Source organism: Bos grunniens, chromosome 22, assembly GCF_055505025.1.
Source record: "Bos grunniens cultivar Pamir isolate PY7600 chromosome 22, Bosgru_T2T1.0, whole genome shotgun sequence".
In the NCBI taxonomy this organism is placed as follows: domain Eukaryota; kingdom Metazoa; phylum Chordata; class Mammalia; order Artiodactyla; family Bovidae; genus Bos; species Bos grunniens.
This window is the reverse complement of record NC_141186.1, coordinates 40,377,812-40,396,512: the sequence shown is the minus strand read 5'-3', so window position 1 is coordinate 40,396,512 and position 18,701 is coordinate 40,377,812. Positions and strand designations below refer to the sequence as shown.

The 18,701-nt window shown below is 43.6% G+C and overlaps 1 long non-coding RNA gene across 2 annotated transcripts in view; it reads right to left on the bottom strand.

Moving 5' to 3' along the window:
• Positions 1–1,503: 1,503 nt before the first annotated feature.
• Positions 1,504–18,701, bottom strand: part of LOC147348318 (uncharacterized) — an 81,429-nt gene continuing 64,231 nt past the window's right edge. The window contains exons 2-3 of one of the 2 annotated variants that reach the window (XR_015151446.1): positions 8,680–8,854; positions 1,504–1,871 (exon numbers count right to left, since the gene is read on the bottom strand). This is a non-coding gene — a long non-coding RNA (uncharacterized LOC147348318). Of the gene's footprint in view, positions 1,872–6,066; positions 6,400–8,679; positions 8,855–18,701 lie in introns of those variants that run through there. The other variant, XR_015151447.1, reaches the window with a different exon arrangement.

Below are 18,701 nucleotides of genomic sequence, written 5' to 3'. Positions count from 1 at the left end.
CGGTTCACAAATATTTCACCCACTGTTGTGTTTTGGTTTCACTTTATAGGAAGAATATAGAAAGGCAGATTCACACATTAACTTCAGGACTCAAGAGAAATAATACTAAAAAGTAAAGTTTCATTAAATAAAGTCCTGATTTCCCCTGGAGACAGGCCCTAGAACCCTAGACTGTAGGCAGGGCTGCTTTATGCCATATATTTACATGCAGCACTGGAGGAAAGAGTCCGCAAGAATACAACTCCATTGTTCCTAGAATTTGGTTCATAGTTCTTCAGTGAAGACCTGGGCTTACTTTTTCTAAAGGAGAATGTATTTTATGTCATCTTCCAGGAAATGCAATATTTTAAGTTAACCTTATCACAGGAGGAATTCCTGGAAAAATATAATAAAATCCAACAGTTGGTGAATTCAAGCTGGAGGTCACCCTAATTAACACAGTAAAGAGTAAATGGAATGCAAACAATCCTATTTCACACTAAACAATTCAACATGGGGAATCATTTGAACATAATGACTCAAGGGTAGATTACATTCCCCCATGCATAGGTACAGCCCCCACTGACTACCAGCGGAGACACTGATGCAGATCCAGAAACAGTTTGAGACCTAGAGGCTGGTGAAATAAATTGTGTGAATCGATTTAAAATGCGGCCAGCTGTTTTTGCTCCAAAAATGAAAAGACAAGGGTGGGATGGGGGTGGGACTCCACAGAGCCCACGTGGCAGAAGACTGAGGTATACCCAGTTTTAAAGTCAGCCGTAAATTGGTGAACTTGACCTCTTTTCCTATCTTGCTATCTTTTTATTCTGTTTAAGGAAGAATGCATACCAATAAACTATTTCGTTTTTAAGCCTCTTCATTTTAAAGCACTCTGAGGAAAACAGAGATGGACTGACCTGAATGCTGATCTCAAGAAGTTCAAAACTTGACTAATAAGAGAAATGATCTGTATGTGTACAAGATTAAACAGGGAGACATTCAGAAAATAGTCACAGATGTGTGAATAAAGTTGCCTACGGGGATTTCACGGAAGCCATTATTATAGTGAAAAACTACTCAGCAGAGAGTAGTTAAGAGTCATACTTTTTAAATCATTCCCTATTACCTTTACTTTAGGCTGCACTGCTTGGCATGCGGGATCTTAGTTCCCCAGCCAGGGATTGAACCCTTGCCTCCTGTAGTGGAAGCACAGAATCTTATTAATAACTGGACTGGCAAGGAAGTCCCAGGATTGATACTTTTTTAAAAAAAAGTACCTATTATTAACGATGGAATAGTTTGCAGCGATTATATTAGTGTAGGAAAAAATATTTAAGGACTGGAAAACTGTTGATGAAATATTAAGTTTAAAAATAGCTAACCAAAAAAAATTAATAAAATAAAAATATAAAAGTAGCTAACCAAATATTATGTACACTGTGCTCCATTTTTTAAAGAAAAAAATATTTTTGTTGATGCAGTCCAAACACAGGTTCGAAAAGAATTTCCAGACACATAGCATTTCAGAAGGGAGTGAGTTTATTAAGAACAAAGAGTAGAGATAAGGTGGGCACTGCGAGCACAGTGGGCCAACCTCCTCACAGACCAGGGAGAGTCGACTGTTTTCGTGAGTCAATAGCCAATTTTTATAGCCTCAAGACAAAGAAAATTCCTCCCGGAAGCGTGGCATTAGGTGATTGGTTAGGGGTCTACAGCATGTTCACTGGAGTGGGCACCTTTGCCTAATTTGGAGTCAGGAAGCTTATTAGGGATGATCAGGGGCTTTTGGCAACAGTTACAAAGGGACTCAGTTAGCTTCAGAGGTGACTGGTTCTGGGCTCCACTTCTGTGGTCTTGGTACAAGGCTTCACACCTTGGCCTGGTGATAACTAAAAGAGAAAAAAAATCAGAGTTATAGGGACAGAAATACAACACAGAGGAATTTACAAGAGGGAGAAAACGTCAGTGTGTTTCAACAAGGGTCTTCCCTAGTGGAGTTGCTTGAGCCAATACAACGAGACCCGGGTTCAGTTCAGAAGAAAAGGTAAGTTCCAGTCTTAGATCAAAGAATGAAGAGGGGTGAGCTCTGGCTCTAGAGCACACGCAGTCCAGAAAGGCCTGGGTAGGGCTGCTTTATAGAGTTCTTGTTCCCAGGGACAGGCAAACTTCTTGTGGCTCGGGCGTAGAGGAGGACACAGGCAGGCACTACTGTGCTGCTTGTGGGTCCCAGTCACAGTGCCGGCCGCAGCGTCTCTGCACACAGCCCACTGCTGCCATCTTGAATTGAGCGTCCCGCGGCTTCTGCACACAGCCCTCAGCTGAGGGGTCGGCACAGCCATTAAGCGCCAGGAGCTCTGGTCTTAAGTGCTGGCCAAGGCCTCTGCATGTGGCCCCCTATGAGCTAGTGAAACTAGACTAAGCACAAAGGAAAAGAAAGAGAAAAAAATGTCAGATTTTATTACCCAGATTCTACTTTTATTCTCTGGAAATTGTTAATGGGCTTTGCCAGTGACAAATCCCTCATCTGGCTTTCGTTCTGCTCCTCATTCTTGAGGGGCTCTCAAGGGGAGTGGTCTCCTGTAGCTGCTTCCTGCAGTCAAATTTTTCCTAAAGACTCTGGTATCTAGATCTATAGCGTGTCTGCAGAGCACTCGGATGCTATGTTCATTGCCAGGCCCTTTATCTCCTGGTCACATCTCTCTTGTTTTCCAGAAGAGAAGCTTCAGATTAGAGAGAGGTTCCCAGAAGCAGTTAGTCAAGAGTGTCCGTTGTTGCCCAAGGTTCTCTCTCTGGAGTTTGGTGCTTGGTGGTGGGGGTTCGGGGGGCAAGGGCGGGGGTTGTCTCTTCACTCAAGTGCTATGTCTCCATGGAGTGAACCCCAGCAGCTTCAGGACAGAATGGGTGATGGGATCACAAGTGGAGCCCATTCCATTCAGGAGTGAATGGGCCTTGCCGGCTGATGGTTTGTCAGGCTTTTAGGTCTCAGGCTGGGAGCCATGTGGGGCCAGGCTGGTGGGTGCCAGAGCACCTGAGGACCGTATTCCATGAGAGCTTTCATGGTTTCTTCTACCTGGAGGATACGCCTGAGTTGTTCCATTGCAACGGCTGTTCCTTCTCTTGGGCTTGGGTAATGGGCCTGCCACACAGGAGTTCAGAATGTCATCCACCTACTGATCTCTTAGGTCTTTTGCTTAAGCTTCCCCAAAGATGGTGCAGGAATTTTTGAGCACTTCAGACAGGACTCTCCAGCAGTACTGTTGTTTTCCTGTGTGTCTGACTCCTGCCATTCAAAAGCCAGAATGTCTTGTCACTCTGGGCTAATGGAATACAGAAGACGATGTCTTTTTTTTTTTTAAGGTTTTTTGTTTTTTTTTTTACTTATTTTAGGCTGTGCTGGGTCTTCATGGCTGCAAGAGGGCTTTCTCAAATTGTGGGCTTCTCATTGCGATGGCTTCTCTTGTGTGGCACAGGCTGTAGGCATTTGGGCTTCAGTAGCTGTGGTACGTAGGCTCTGGAGCACAGGTTCTGTAGTTGTGGCACATGGGCTTAGTTGATCCACAGCATGTGAGATTTTACCGGACGAGTGATTGAATCCGTGTCCCCTGAATTGGCAGGTAGATTCTTAATCACTGGACCACCAAGGAAGCCCACAAAGGCATTTTAAAATGTAACACAGACTACCAGGCCCCTGTGGACAGCAGAGCAGCCTGGAGGGTGTAGATGGGATGTGTGCCCTCGGTGGCTTTCAGTACCATCCAGTATTCCCCACTGGGTTTCCTTACAGGGAGAATAACGGTATTACAGGCTGATTACCATGGTCTGATAAGGCCCTAATAGGGGCAGTGCCCAGCAAAGCCTCTTGATGGAGAAGGTACTGTTTTTTATTGATTCATGTATGTACTTCTCCAGTTATACAGATCAGAAGTGGTAAGTGGGATATGTACCTAGATAAGCCCTCCTTCTCCACTGGGAACCTGCCTCAAAAGGAGGTAGGTCCTTTGTACTTTCCCTGGTGGGTTGTTGGACCCTGGTTAGTAATCAGTCCCGCTTTGTGTAGTTGATTAACTGGGCTATGGCAGAGGAGACTTGTATGGAGGGAATCCCTGGGGCCTAGGGCCCAGGTTGGGACACAGGAAGGAAGAGGGTAGGGAGGGAAGAGTAGAAGAAGGATTAATGAAGATATCAAGGTTCTCAGGGGGAGGGTCAAGCACTGGTATTATTGCAGTGGAGGAGAGCCCACATCCCTTTGGAATTTGTGTGTGTGTGTGTGTGTGTGTGCTGCACAGCATGTGGGATTTTAGTTCTCTAGGCAAGGATTGAACTCACAGCCCTTCCTTGCGTTGGAAGTGTGGAGTCCTAATCACTGGGTTACCAGGGATGTCTGAGAAGGCCACTGTTCTAAGGCCTTAAAAAAAGACAAACATAGGGAATTTCATCCCATTTTTTGTCTTTGGCATGGCAGGTCCAACTGAAAACCGGTGTTTATTAGAGACCCATTGATGGACCAACTTTCCCCATCTCCAAGCCCCATACTGGGGCCAAGCAGTTAAAACATAGGAAGATAAAATGTTTTGGGGTTGATGTAATACTGGAAAAACTCCAGTTCTGCAGGATACACCCCAAGGGGCTATCCTTTTGTATTGTAGACATTTGGTTTCCCATACCTTAGATCTTCTATTTTTGAATGTTTCCAACTACTGATTGAGGGCGGGGGAAGCAAATGTCTTAAGATTTGGCCCAAATAAGAATTCAGGTTTGGGAAATTTGGAACCAGCACCAAACTGTTAATGGATTCCTTGAAAGACCAATATAGGAAGCATCCAAATGTCATGAACTCTGATGTAACTGGGGTCTTTCTTGAATGTATAATGGCATGTGCTTGAGATAGGCAGAATGTCCCACAGGAGGTGAGACAGGACTGCCTCTTGGCCAGAGCAGCTTAGCCATCACCTTGGTCTGTTAGTGGGTGGCACACATGTCAGAAGTGGTGGTCTTCTCTTTCCTCCTTTTAGCCAAAAAGGAGGAGTTCATGGACTTCCCTGCGGTGAGAGCTAAAAGTACAAGGAGTTCCCATGCAACACTCACCAGATCACTGGGGCAGCTGGTATTCTGTGTTGATAATGGGAGATGTACCTGGGGAACTTTAGTTGATAAAGAAAGGATCATCCCAGACAGGGAGAAGAGGTCAGACGGTGGGTGTTTCTTGTTCTTGCCAGCAGCTCACAGTGTTCCTGGATGATGGGGTTCCTGGTCTTGCAACCAGCTCACAGGGCTCCCCAGCTCACTTCAGAGAAACCAACCTGACCAGAAGAGGTCAAGTCATAGGCAAACCTACCTTGGGAACATTCTGCATTCAAGCGTCCCTGGTGCCTTTTCTTCCAACTCAAAGTCAGTGTCCTTGTTTTGTTTTGTCAGGGGGTCCTAATTAGCTGGGATTTTCCCAGTCTTATCTCCTAGCTCACAGGTCTGGCCACTTTCCTTTACCAAACTGAAAGTGACCATGGAGAATGCTATTGTTGGCTCCTGGAGGTCTGCAAGGTGGGCAACAGCCCTGACATGGCAACTAGTGTCTTGAACAGAGGACAGCACTACTGGTGAGGCAGAAGCAAGACTGCCATGGCTCCCTCACATCCACACGTCCCATCATCCCTAGGTATCTTCTATCACTGGAAGGCCAGCCAGAGGCAGCAGGGAGACATGCCTGAGTTTCAATCTCTGATCCCCAACGATGCCACAGTATGATCTGCACTCAAGGGAATGCAGTCCAGATGACTCTGGGGGCTATGCTGTATGAGAACCACACCCGGGTATCAGGTTGCTGGGCAGAGTTGTTCTGAATTTGGCTAAAGACTGTTGCTGTTCTAACCTGTCAGAGTGTACTCAAAGACCAGAGGCAGTCATTCCCAGGCGAACCTTCAAAGCCTATACCATCCACGGACTGGAGCCCTGAGCTCGAATGAGTCCAGAGCTATGTGGATTGGTACAGATGAAAAAGCCATCTGGGTTGCCAAAAGTTGATCCTTTTGAGTCAGGTCCCAGGGTCCTCCTGCCTGGTGTCATTCGAGCCAATAAAACGAGTCCAAGTTCCATTCAGAAGCAAAGCAAAGTTTTATTCTTTGATGATCAAATGGAGAAGTGCAAGCTTGAGCTCAAGAGTACATGTTTTTTTCCAAACGGCGTTGGCAGGGCTGCTTTATAGGGTTCTTGGAGGACGGAGTTCTTGTGCTGCTGCTCATGGCTCCAGATCCAAATGCCAGGTGCGGCACGTCTGCGCCTGGTCGGCCACTGCCATCTCAAAGTGTTGTGCACAGCGTTTCTGCACCGAGTATACCGAGTTTAAGTGTCAGGCGCAGCCGTTTTGCATTAGGAACTCTGGTCTGAAGTGCTGGGTGCAGGCACCCTGTGAGTTAAGTGAAACTAGATTAAGCACAAAGGAAAAGAAAGAAAAAAAGGTTAGACTTAATTTGATTTCCCAGATTCTATTTTAATTTCCTGGAAATCGTTAAAGACCTTTGCCAGTGACAAGCTGAAATGGAACTGGGAATCTGGTGGAATTGAAGGATGTCATGTTGGAGCTGGTCAATGAAGGAGAGACAGAACTGAAGGCAAAATGTCCAAAGTTGATTTCTCTCACCAAATTTCCAACCACTCCTGTTTTGTAGCCTTACTATAGCCGTAAGTAGGCAGGGACCCCACGCCACAACCGTTAGAGGGCACCATCTACGTTGAGTCCATGTATATACTCCTAGAGTTGTACAATCTATATAGCCCAGTGGAAAAATTGGCTCCTTTTAGAAGTTACGGTCCTTGCTCTTACACACAGGCAAAAAGCAAAAGAAATCCAGCCAGCCAGCCAGGGAAATTCCAGTCACTTTACCGGTTTAGATCTGTAGAGACTAGGATTCCATTAAGATGCCTCTTGGGCATCAGGCAGAGACAGGCTTACTGGGTAGAATTCTGGACTACTCTCCCCCAGCCCCACTTCCATAGCCAGCTACATAGGCTGCAGGGTTCTGGGCAAAATGAAATGTGAAATCCCTTCCCTTTCCAAAAAGCAGGGGGAAAATGCAAGTTATTTGAAAAGACTCAGAATATACCACTGTAGCATAAATATAACTTTGAGCTGAAAACATCTGAGAATCAACAGATTCAGGAAGAGGTTTTGTTTGTGCTCTCATTTTCTGTCTAAAACAGAGGCTTCCAAAAGAACTCAACTGCCAAAAACCCCCCTCCAAGGGACATGTCCTATATCGGGGCAAACAGTGACTCCTGTCGACTTTAAGGAAAAATGCACATCGTCAGAGCTGTGAGTTTAACTTTTCTGCACGGGCCTTACTGACAGCTATCACCTGGGAAACAGTCCCCCAGTCGCTCTGCTCCAAAGAGGCAGGGGAGCAACCAGCTTACCTATGATTCTGGGCTAGTGAAAACATGCAGTCAAGCATTTTTCTCTATAAAAGATTATGGCCAGTTACAAAAAACAGACTTCTCAAGTTAGTAATTTTAGTGCTTTTGTACATACGGCAAGATGCACAAATCTGGGTTCATTAAAATACTTCCTGAGATACACATCTAACTTTGTAAGGGGCTGGTCTTCCAAAACACAGAGCACCTCATCCTGTTTTTCATCCTAAATTCCTCTCAAGGGGCATTGTTGGTCAGCAACAGCAGTATATGATAATGTAATCCTGTAGAACTGGGTACGAGCAACCAGAACTCTTTGTTCTTCTTTGGTCTTCTCGCCTCCTGTCACCAGGTGAGAAAGATGACACTGGGGTAAAAAACTGTATAAGTAGGCTTTACAAAAACAAAGCTTACCTTCTATTAATTTCCCCCCCTCCACATATTTCTCCGTGCCTACCATTTACTGTCCCTTGAAATCCTAACCCTTTTCCTTGTAAAGATGGTATATACATCCCAAATTCTAGCCATTTCTTCATCATAGTTTTCTGTGCACTGTTGTATATGTATGTGAATAAAGATCTGTCTTTCCTCTTGCTAGGTTAACCTGTCTTTTGTCAGTTTAATTTGCAGGCCTCCAAGCACTGAAGCTAACAGGGAAGAGGAAAAGTTTTCCTCCCTCCCAACAATATTAAAATATAAAACTCTTTCTTCCTTCTTTGGCTTCTCTTTTGCTTTGTCATAGTGTCTTTAGCTGCTTTTTAGTGCTACTTTATATAAAGAAATTTAAAATTTAAATTATTAACATGAATTGTACCATTTACCTTTATATTGTACAGTGTAGTTTTAAGTGCAAATATAAGCGCATTTGTGCAAAAATCAGTGAAATTACACAATTAATATTTTGTAGCTCATTCATGCATATGTGTTTTATTCTTATATGAACAATGGAAGAGCCGCACAAAACTAACTCAACTGCTTTATATTTTACTTCTTGATGTTCACATATCCTACTAATACCAATACTCTCTACCATGACTTACGGATGACTAAGGACGGACTGCTAAGAAAAACAACTATGGATTGCTCATCTTTCCCTTTCTTTTTCTGTAATTTTCAGTATAAGTGGTTGGCTGATACAGAGAAGTAACAAGAATAAGAAAGGATATGTTAGGGCTCCTTGGTCACTTAGGTCTCTTAGAATGCCACAGCCTTCTTTCTCTGTCAGAAGTTAATTCTGTTTGAATGAAAAATGTGGTCTTAGCCTCTACTTAGTCATAGATGTAAACCACTCACCTTGTAATGGCTTTGAGTCTCACTGAACTCCCACACGTCTCTGGTCCATCAGAATTCTGTGTTCACGTGGCATCGTCTGACATTATATGCAAATGCATCGCAAGAAACTGAGGACTGTATACTGCACCTATCTCCTCTGCTCGTGTGTGCACCCCGCTGTCCCCGTGGACTTCACCTACAAAACATAAATTCAAATGTAAAATTATTAAGAATTTTCAGGATGAGTTCAGGGCCCAAGACATCTTTTGATGTCTTTTGATCAGGGGCCCCTTTGAACAGGGGCACGCACAACTACATGTGGCTAGTAGTTACCGTGTTAGATAGTTCAGGTCTCCAGTATGTAAGGAATTCTCTCAATTCAATAACTCCTATTAGGCTCAATACCTGCATTGCGAAGATCCCCTGGAGGAGGAAATGGCCACCCACTCCAATGTTCCTGAAGGGATAATCCCATGGACAGAGGCGCCTGACAGGCTACAGTTCATGGGGTTGCAAAGAGTTGGACACGAATGAATGACTGAGCATGCACACAATGTCAATTCCCATAGGAAAATGGGTAAAGGATATGAATAGGCAATTTACATAAGAGAAAGTACTGCTGCTGCTGCTGCTGCATCACTTCAGTCGTGTCTGACTCTGTGAGACGCCATAGATGGCAGCCCACCAGGCTTCCCGTCCCTGGGATTCTCCAGGCAAGAACACTGGAGTGGGTTGCCATTTCCTTCTCCAATGCATGAAAGTGAAAAGTGAAAGGGAAGTCGCTCAGTCATGTCCGACTCTAGCGACCCCATGGACTGCAGCCTACCAGGCTCCTCCGTCCATGGGATTTTCCAGGCAAGAGTACTGGAGTGGGGTACCATTGCCTTCTCCAGAGAAAGTACTACTAAGATACAAAAAGATGTTCAAAATTATTACTAAATTCAGAAAAATCAAATTAAATCCATGAGCCCAGAAAAATCACAAAGTTGGACAACGCTAAGGGTTGGTGGGGATATAGGTATAAGGTGTCGTCATTAGCTGGGGGTAGGGGAGGATGGACAAGTGCATACATTATGAACAGTGACTTAGTCAAATTAAATACATGAGAGCAATTAATTCTGCTGATAGCTATTTAGCCTAAAAAAACAGACATTTCTTTTTGTGTTGATTGTCTTCTCCACTTGACTATAAGCTCCATTGAGAGCAGGGACTTTATTTAGGTTATCCAGCTCAAGTGGTAAAGAATCTGCCTGCAATACAGGAGACACAGGAGACTAGGATTCAATCCCTGGGTCAGGAAGATCCCCTGGAGGAGGAAATGGCAACCCACTCCAGTATTCTTGCCTGGGAAATCCCATGGATAGCAGAGCCTGGCAGGCTACAGACCATGGTGTCACAAAGAGTTGGACATGACTGTGTGATTGAGTGTGCACACACACTGTCAAGTCCAATGTAGAGATCAGGGCTGGCACACAGTAGATGCTCAATAAGTACTTGCAAAATGAATGAATGAATGCTGTAGTCATTACAGAAACCCAATGAAGCATGTACTTTACAAATGAAGAAAATGAAGCTCAGAGCTACTGTCATGATTCCAACATCATATGTCCAGTTGGAGGCAGAGTTGGCATTAGCACAAGGTCCAAAAGGCTGACTCCCAGGCATCATCTATTCATTATTTCAACATTTCTTACTGCGTATCTCAGGGAAAATCAGCCTACAAGTAACTGGAGAGAGCAACTGCACAATCACAATTTCAGGGTTTAAATTTGAGCCTATCTCAATATAGAAAAAGTCTACTAGGTAAGGATTCCCTCCAATGCCTTCCTGAGTTCTTGAGTGGTGCCTTTTCCAAGAGTTGCTCCTTTTTTAAAAAGAAGAAAAATGGATACAAGGAAAGGGAAAGATAGGAAGCTATATAATAGACTTAAGGTTTTAATTTTACTGCACATGTTCAACCGTTCAGAAACAAAACAGGCAGTCTCAGACAGAACCAATTCACAGCTTTATGTTACAGCTTTAATGTTAAAAAGGGTTAACATTTACCCACCAGCTTGTTTGCTTTTTGCCTTTCACTTTCTCTCTGTAGTGTTTTGATGAGTTATCTTTTGAAAATAGTTTGAGTACTTGCTTCAGTTTTCTCAGCTCTTGTTGGCCACCCTTCCCTTGGCAGGTCGCACCTTATTTGGGTCTAAGTACTCACTCTACACCTTCTCTCCACCCGCTATTTCATGAATCAAGTGTTAACTAAGTTTGCAGCAAAACAAATCCATCTGGAAATTGGCATTTATACGATGTGTTCCTAAAACTGCCATTTATTATTCCTGGCGTGTGCGCGTGTGTAAAAAAACTCAGAATAATTTAAAGCAGGAAGCGCTGAAATGGCTGGGTGTGCGTTTAGAAGCTGGAATGCATGCTAGTAGGGGAGAGCATACACTGAGAGCTCTAAAGGTTGAATGACTTTCGTTGGTATCAGGCATGCTAAATATTTGACCATTTTAACTAAACGCTGTTAGTCTGAATGTGTTCTATCTTCTCTATTTACTAAAGGATTATTTTCCAATTGCAAAAAGGATTACAGTTATACCAAGTCAAAATACATAACCTCTTTTCTTCATTAGTTAATTTATTTATACCCAGCCCTGCTTATGGCAAGAGGATTTGAGGTAGCTCAAACATGGTGCGATGGACTGGATTATCTGGGGAAGCATTCTTTTCCTATGCTGATTCCTACTTCCAAATGGATAGTAGTAGTAAAATTAATAACAAAATAATGATTCAGAATCACTAATATCCTCTGAGAGCCTACCATGTGCCAGGCTCTTTGCCAAGTACTTTCCATATATTTTCTCATGCAGTCCTCACAACGAACCAGGAGTAGACACTACTTTTGACTCCATTCCATTGATAATAAAATGAGGTTTGGAGAAATAGAATGAACAACAGCATTTATTATAATGCAAGTGATGAAGATGGGAATGAATTCAAGCCTGTTCCAGGAGGTTTCCTCCCTACCAGCCCTATTCAGTACAGTCCTGGTGGAAGATGTCCTGGCTGGAGGAGAAGTTCATAATCATTCACTTGAATCCAGGGAACCCTTACTGACAGGCTAGAGGAGAAGGACAACTAAAGCTGGAGGCAGAGAGACTAACTGTGTGGTTACCTCAACTTGCTCATATCAAGTGGGGGGATGTAACAAGTTCCCACCCACAGTTTTCCCCACGGCATCTCTCTGAGATTTCGAATAGTGAGCACATCTATTATACTGACCAGTCTATCCCCTGGAACATTTGTGTTCGATGGGTATTTGTTAAATGAATGAATATACCACTGGGTTCACCAACTCATAAAAGAAACCTTCTTAGGAGGTGAATGTCTAGAGACACTACCTTCAGGAATTAAAGAATGGAGCAGGAAGACAAGTGAATTTCCCTCTAGTAGACAACTTCTAAGAATAAATGTTTCATATTTCAGTTTCTGTGGGTCAGAAGCATCCAACTAATGCATGTATTCCAGACCCACAGAGATTGTGAAATATGAAACATTGTTTCAAACAGATAGGTTTCAGTATAATTTGTCATGCAGCAAAAAATAACTAACACTTTTTCTGATAACTTCGACAGTAAAGAATCTGCCTACAGTGTAGGAGACAAGGCCCAGGTTCAATCCCTGAGTCAGGAAGATCTGCTGGAGAAGGGAATGGCAATCCACTCCAGTATTCTTGCCTACAGAATCCCCCGGATAGAGGAGCCTGGTGGGCTTCCCCAAGCATGGGCTTCCCTGGTGGCTCAGATGATAAAGAGCCTGCCTGCAGTGTGGGAGATCAGGGTTTGGTCCCTGGGTTGGGAAGATGCCTGGGAGAAGGAAATGGCAACCCACTCCAGTATCCTTGCCTGGAAAATTCCATGGATGGAGGAGCCTGGTGTACAGTCATGGAGTCGTAAAGAGTTGGACACGACTGAGCAACTTCACTTTCACTTTCCAATGTAACAAGGACTATAAAAAGGAATTGAAGCTATGAAAATGGTATAAGACCATTTATAACTGACCTGTTTGTTATTTCCTGGTTGATTTACCCAGAGTAATTATCTATAAACATCCTTACAACAGAAAGGGACAATGTACTTATTTTCAGAGGCAACAAAAGGGAGAGGAGGCCTCAGGACCCTCAGTCCCATTCCACAGCCAGTCCTAGGAAGAAAGGACCCTCAAGAAAATGAGCACGTCATCATAGCTTTGGAAAGGGAAGACAGCCAGGCATAGGGAGTATGTCCAAGAGTAACAATTAACTCTATGGAAAAATTCATCCTGGTTTCCAAATACTCTTTAACACTGAAGTTGGGTGATGTATCAACTGGATTAGGTTCAGCTATGTAAAACAGAAACCTCTCAAGTAGCACAGGAAAATGAGCTTGCTTCTCAGTTACCTAGGATTCTCACATGGGACGAGGTCATCCGAGGACTGGTCTAGCAGCTCAGTGATGTCATGCAGGTCCAGTCTCCTCACATTCATCCCTGAGGAGATGCCTAGACAGCAGCCCCACTCTCCCAGTCCAACATGGCTGTTTGGTTTTTGCGTGTACATCTTACAACAGGATGGAGGAAAGGGCAAGGAAGAGTATACTCATCCATTTCAACAGACCTCCTAGAGTCCCACATGACTTTTCTGTTTACTTCTTATTGGCCAGAACTTACTCATGTGGACACGGATAGCTGTAAAGGAGGCAGTGAAATGTGTCCAGATAAAAATCAAGATTCTGTTACTAAAAGCAAGGGGAGGCAAGCAGTAACCTTTGCTACAGGTAACAGGACTGTCAGAGCAGCAGACGGCTTGTTACTCTAAGATTTCTAGGGTTTGACCCATCTCACATTTTCAGCTCTATCTCTCACCTTTAATTCTATTAAACAAGACTAGACACCACTCTCTTTGCCTTTCCCTCTTCATACCTCTGCCTCTGCTGGTGCTGCTGCTGGAGTCCCAGCCCCGACCATCCATATTCATCCAGCTCCACTGTCACTTCTCCTGTGATTCCTTTCTCAATCCTCTCCCTCTTCGGAAAACTCACAGCACTGATTTGTACTTTCACCCACTTACTAGAGGAAACAAGTATTACCGTGTGCTTTTCAACTACTAGATACAAATATGAATTAGGTAAGGACCCAGCCATTGAAAGAATGTTTAACAGTCAGTTGATAAATGTTTGCTAAATAACAAATGACTAATCTGCTTTGAAGCCTCATACTAAGAACTGATGTATGGTTTTCATAGTCATATGCATTATGAGGGATGAAATGTGGCCCATGTACATCTAATTGAATAGGATTTCTTTAATACCTCCTATGTGTTTGGTACTGTGTTTTACACATGACTCATCCATCCTACACTCACATGTTTAACAATAATGTGGCTGACATTGTGCAAGGTGCTCGGCGTAAGAAGAAATGCCTGATCCTTTTCCCTTAGAAACTCAGGGAATAGACAAATAAACAGATTGTTACAACCTGTTGCAATAAAGAACTAGGGTGGAGACGCCTATGGAGTGATAACAATATGAAACCTAGCCTACAAGGGGCAGAAAGCCCCAATAAGAAAGTGGCATTTAAATCTGAAAGATAACTAGAAAGTGGCCTAACTCAGAAGAAAAGTGTTGAGATTGAACCCTCACTGCAGGGTTGAGGGAGCATCTCCTCCAAAGGCCCGGTGGTGAACAGCAGAACATGGAGCATTTATGGTACAGTAGCATGGCCCCAAATCAGGATTCCAGGTTGGGAACAACAGGAGATGAAGCTGGAGGTGTGCTGGGTAGACAGCTGTATAAAATCAGTAATGAACTGTATTTGATGTGAATAACAGTCACCCAAAGTGTGTCTTAAACAAAAAACTATATTTTTCTATTTGTTTACTTTCTCTAGCTTTATTGAGGTATAACTGACAAATAGTTGATATTTAAGGTATACAATGTGATGTTTTGACATACATATATTATATGAAATGTTTACTAAAATCAAGTTAAATAACATATTCAACACTTTACACAGTCACCCTGGTTTTTGTTTTTTCTTTTTGGTGAGAGCAATTAAGATATACACTGCTGGTAAATTTCAAACATACAATAAATATATTATTATCGACTATAATCACTCTGTTGTACATAAGATCCCCAGAACTTACTATCCTGCATATCTGAAGTTTCATATCCTTTGGCCAACTTTAAAAGTTTCGATTTTTTTTCCCCCTAGTACAATGACTCCCAGGTTAGGCAGTTTAGGACTGACAGAGAAGCATAATGGTGCCACAAGGGACTCAGGGCCCTTCTGTCACTCAGCACAGCATCCTTAGGACATAATTGACCCTTGTGGTCACAAGATGGCCATTCCACCTTCAGCATCTCCTCAACCACCAGAAACTAGGTGAGAAGCATGAAGCAATACTACCTCAGAGCTCCCACAAGGAACCAAGCTTGCTGACACCTTGACTTTGGACTTCTAAATTCCTGAAATGTGAGAGAATAAAGTTCTGTTGGCTGGACCACTGAGTCTGCGGTAATCTGTTACAGCAGCTAATTGCTATTGCTGCTATTGCTAAGTCACTTCAGTCGTGTTCGACTCTGTGTGATCCCATAGATGGCAGCCCACCAGGCTTCCCCATCCCTGGGATTCTCCAGGCAAGAACACTGGAGTGGGTTGCCATTTCCTTCTCCAATGCATGAAGGTGAAAAGTGAAAGTGAAGTTACTCAGTCGTGTTCGACCCTCAGCGACCCCATGGACTGCAGCCTTCCAGGCTCCTCCATCCATGGGATTTTCCAGGCAAGAGTACTGGAGTGGGGTGACAGCAACTAATACAAGACTTAAAGAGATGTTAAGGAGACTAAATCAACAAGACTGAGTGGGCATGAAAAAAGATTCCCTGCTTTCTGGTTTGGCCAGCTGGGCAAATGGTGGTGCTTTTGCTGAGGTGAGAAACACAAGAGGAAGGACAGAATCGGAAGCACAAAAAAAGGTTCAGCCAGAGACAAGTTGCCCTGGAGATGCCTAAGGGACATGGGGGCGACAGGTCTGGGATGGAGATTAGATGCAGCAGCACCTGAAGCCATTAGAGCGGACCTTGCCTGCAAGCTGCCTAATACTTGTCCAGAGGGAAGAGACTTTCACATGTGAGGTGATTCAGGAACACCCGAGACAGTGTGCACTAAAATGCCCAAATGTGGAGCATAACTATTTCAGGAGGCCTGAATTAGGGAAAATTAATGTAAGGTGGAAAAAATGGCCCATGATTCTATACTAATGAGCAAGGTTGTTTCATTTTTATTATTAATTGGCACAAACACACATTAGCCTCTGACCAAACAGGCTGTACCGACTCAAGAGGTTGGTTTTCATCACACGTGTGGATACTCGTAGAATGTTAGAACTCGAGAGGACACATCCCGTTCAACCTCCTCCCCTCACAGATGGAAACGCAGAGACTCTGAAGGAGAAGCACTTGCCAAAGTCAGTAAAGAGGACCAAATGAGATCCCAGCACAGGCCTGACCTCCACCCTGAAACTCACTTTGGAAAACAAATCGTGAAAAACTTTATCTGAAGGAAAATGATGCATGGTTTGATGTATAAAAGTCGAATGAGGAGGAAAATGAGCAGATGAAAATATTGTCAGGCTCCAGAGCCAAAAAGACCTGGTTTCAAACCCAAATGTAATCAGGGCCTATCTGTAAGAATGCTTTTGGGTTTTTTTTTTAAATTACAGAGATAAGATGATTATTGGCTGGCACAATTGAGTAAGTCCAGTGGCAGGGAAGACTTTGAGTGTGGTTTAAGCAGGGCTCCAACTTTGTTTCTGCGGCTAAGTTTTTCTCTGCCCTTTGCAGTTTCACTCTCAGACTAGTTTCCCACTGCAGCTGTACCTGACTGCATCTCACCACCCAGAGCACACAGCAACTGTGCAGTGGTACACTGAGGACAGAGAGCAGGGGCGGTCCACACATTAGCTGTAGACGATTTTAAAACAGCAGTAAAACCAATGAAATTGGATCTATTATTATCATTACAGTACAGAGGCATTTTGAGACAAGGTCAGTGATGAAATGTTCCTCCCACCTAAGCCACCTGCAACCACACCCAGTGCATGGCACCCCAGTGTATCTGTGCCCCAGAATTTCCAACACAAGTCAAGAAAGCCATACTCACTTGTCTAGATTAAACCACCCGCCTACTCCTAAACCCAAGCATGGCCAATGAAAGTATGGGATGTGCTAACTGGCCTAGTATAAGTTATAGGCTGATTCCCGAGATGGAATCAGCTTTCTCAAACTCCTAAAAGTTCCCAGTTGAAACCTGGAATGGGTGAGATGGGGAAAGATGAACAAAGGCTGGTGAAGAAGCCATCAGATGTTCACTATACCTTGTGACCTTAAGAAAGGTCACGAGTCTCAAATATGTGCTACACACTATCTTAAGAGCTGCATGTGTAGGTATCAATACATTCTAACCCAGGAGATAGCTACTCTGATTATCTCCATGTATCAATCAGAAGCCTAACAGAAAGCAAACAATACACTTAAGTTAAAGCACTTTGACAAGGGCTTATTTACAAAGAGACTATTTACAAAGGTGTAGGCTGTGTGTGATCACGATGGTGTGATCACTCACCTAGAGCCAGACATTCTGAAATGTGAAGTCAAGTGGGCCTAAGGAAGCATCACTACGAACAAAGCTAGTGGAGGTGATGGAATTCCAGTTGAGCTATTTCAAATTCTGAAAGATGATGCTGTGAAAGTGCTGCACTCAATATGCCAGCACATTTAGAAGACTCAGCAGTGGCCAGAGGACTGGAAAAGGTCAGTTTTCATTCCAATCCCAAAGAAAGGCAATGCCAAAGAATGCTCAAACTACTGCACAATTGCACTCATCTCACATGCTAGCAGAGTAATTCTCAAAATTCTCCAAGCCAGGCTTCAACAGTGCGTGAACCATGAACATCCAGATGTTCAAGCTGGATTTAGAGAAGGGAGAGGAATCAGAGGTCAAATAGCCACATCCGCTGGATCATAGAAAAAGCAAGAGAGTTCCAGAAAAACATCTATTTCTGCTTTATTGACTATGCCAAAGCCTTTGACCGTGTGGATCACAACAAACTGTGGAAAATTCTGAAAGAGATGGGAATACCAGATCACCTGACCTGCCTCCTGAGAAATATGTATGCATGTCAAGAAGCAACAGTTAGAACTGGACATGGAACAATAGACTGGTTCCAAATCGGGAAAGGAGTGCATCAAGGCTGTATATTGTCACCCTGCTTATTTAAATTATATGCAGAGTACATCATGAGAAATGCTGGACTGGATGAAGCACAAGCTGGAATCAAGATTGCTGGGAGAAATATCAACAACCTCAGATATGCAGATGACACGACCCTTATGGCAGAAAGCAAAGAACTAAAGAGCCTCTTGATGAAAGTGAAAGAGGACAGTGAAAAAGTTGGCTTAAAACTCAACATTCAGAAAACTAAGATCATGGCATCCGGTCCCATCACTTCATGGCAAATAGATGGGGAAACAATGGAAACAGTGACAGAGTTTATTTTGGGGGGCTCCAAAAATCACTGCAGATGGTGACTGCAGCCATGAAATTAAAAAGCTGCTTGCTCCTTGGAAGAAAAATTATGACCAACCTAGACAGCATATTAAAAAGCAGACATTACTTTGCTGACGAAGGTCTGCCTAGTCAAAGCTATGGTTTTTCCAGTAGTCATGTATGGATGTGAGAGCTGAACTATAAAGAAAGCTGAGCGCTGAAGAATTGATGCTTTTGAACTGAGGTGTTGGAGAAGACTCTTGAGAGTCCCTTGGACAGCAAGGAGATCCAACCAGTCCATCCTAAAGGAAATTAGTCCTGAATATTCATTGGAAGGACTGATATTGAAGCTGAAACTCCAATACTTTGGCCACCTGATGTGAAGAACTGACTCCTTGAAAAAGACCCTGATACTGGGAAAGATTGAAGGCAGGAGGAGAAGGGGACGATAGAGGATGGGATGGTTGGAT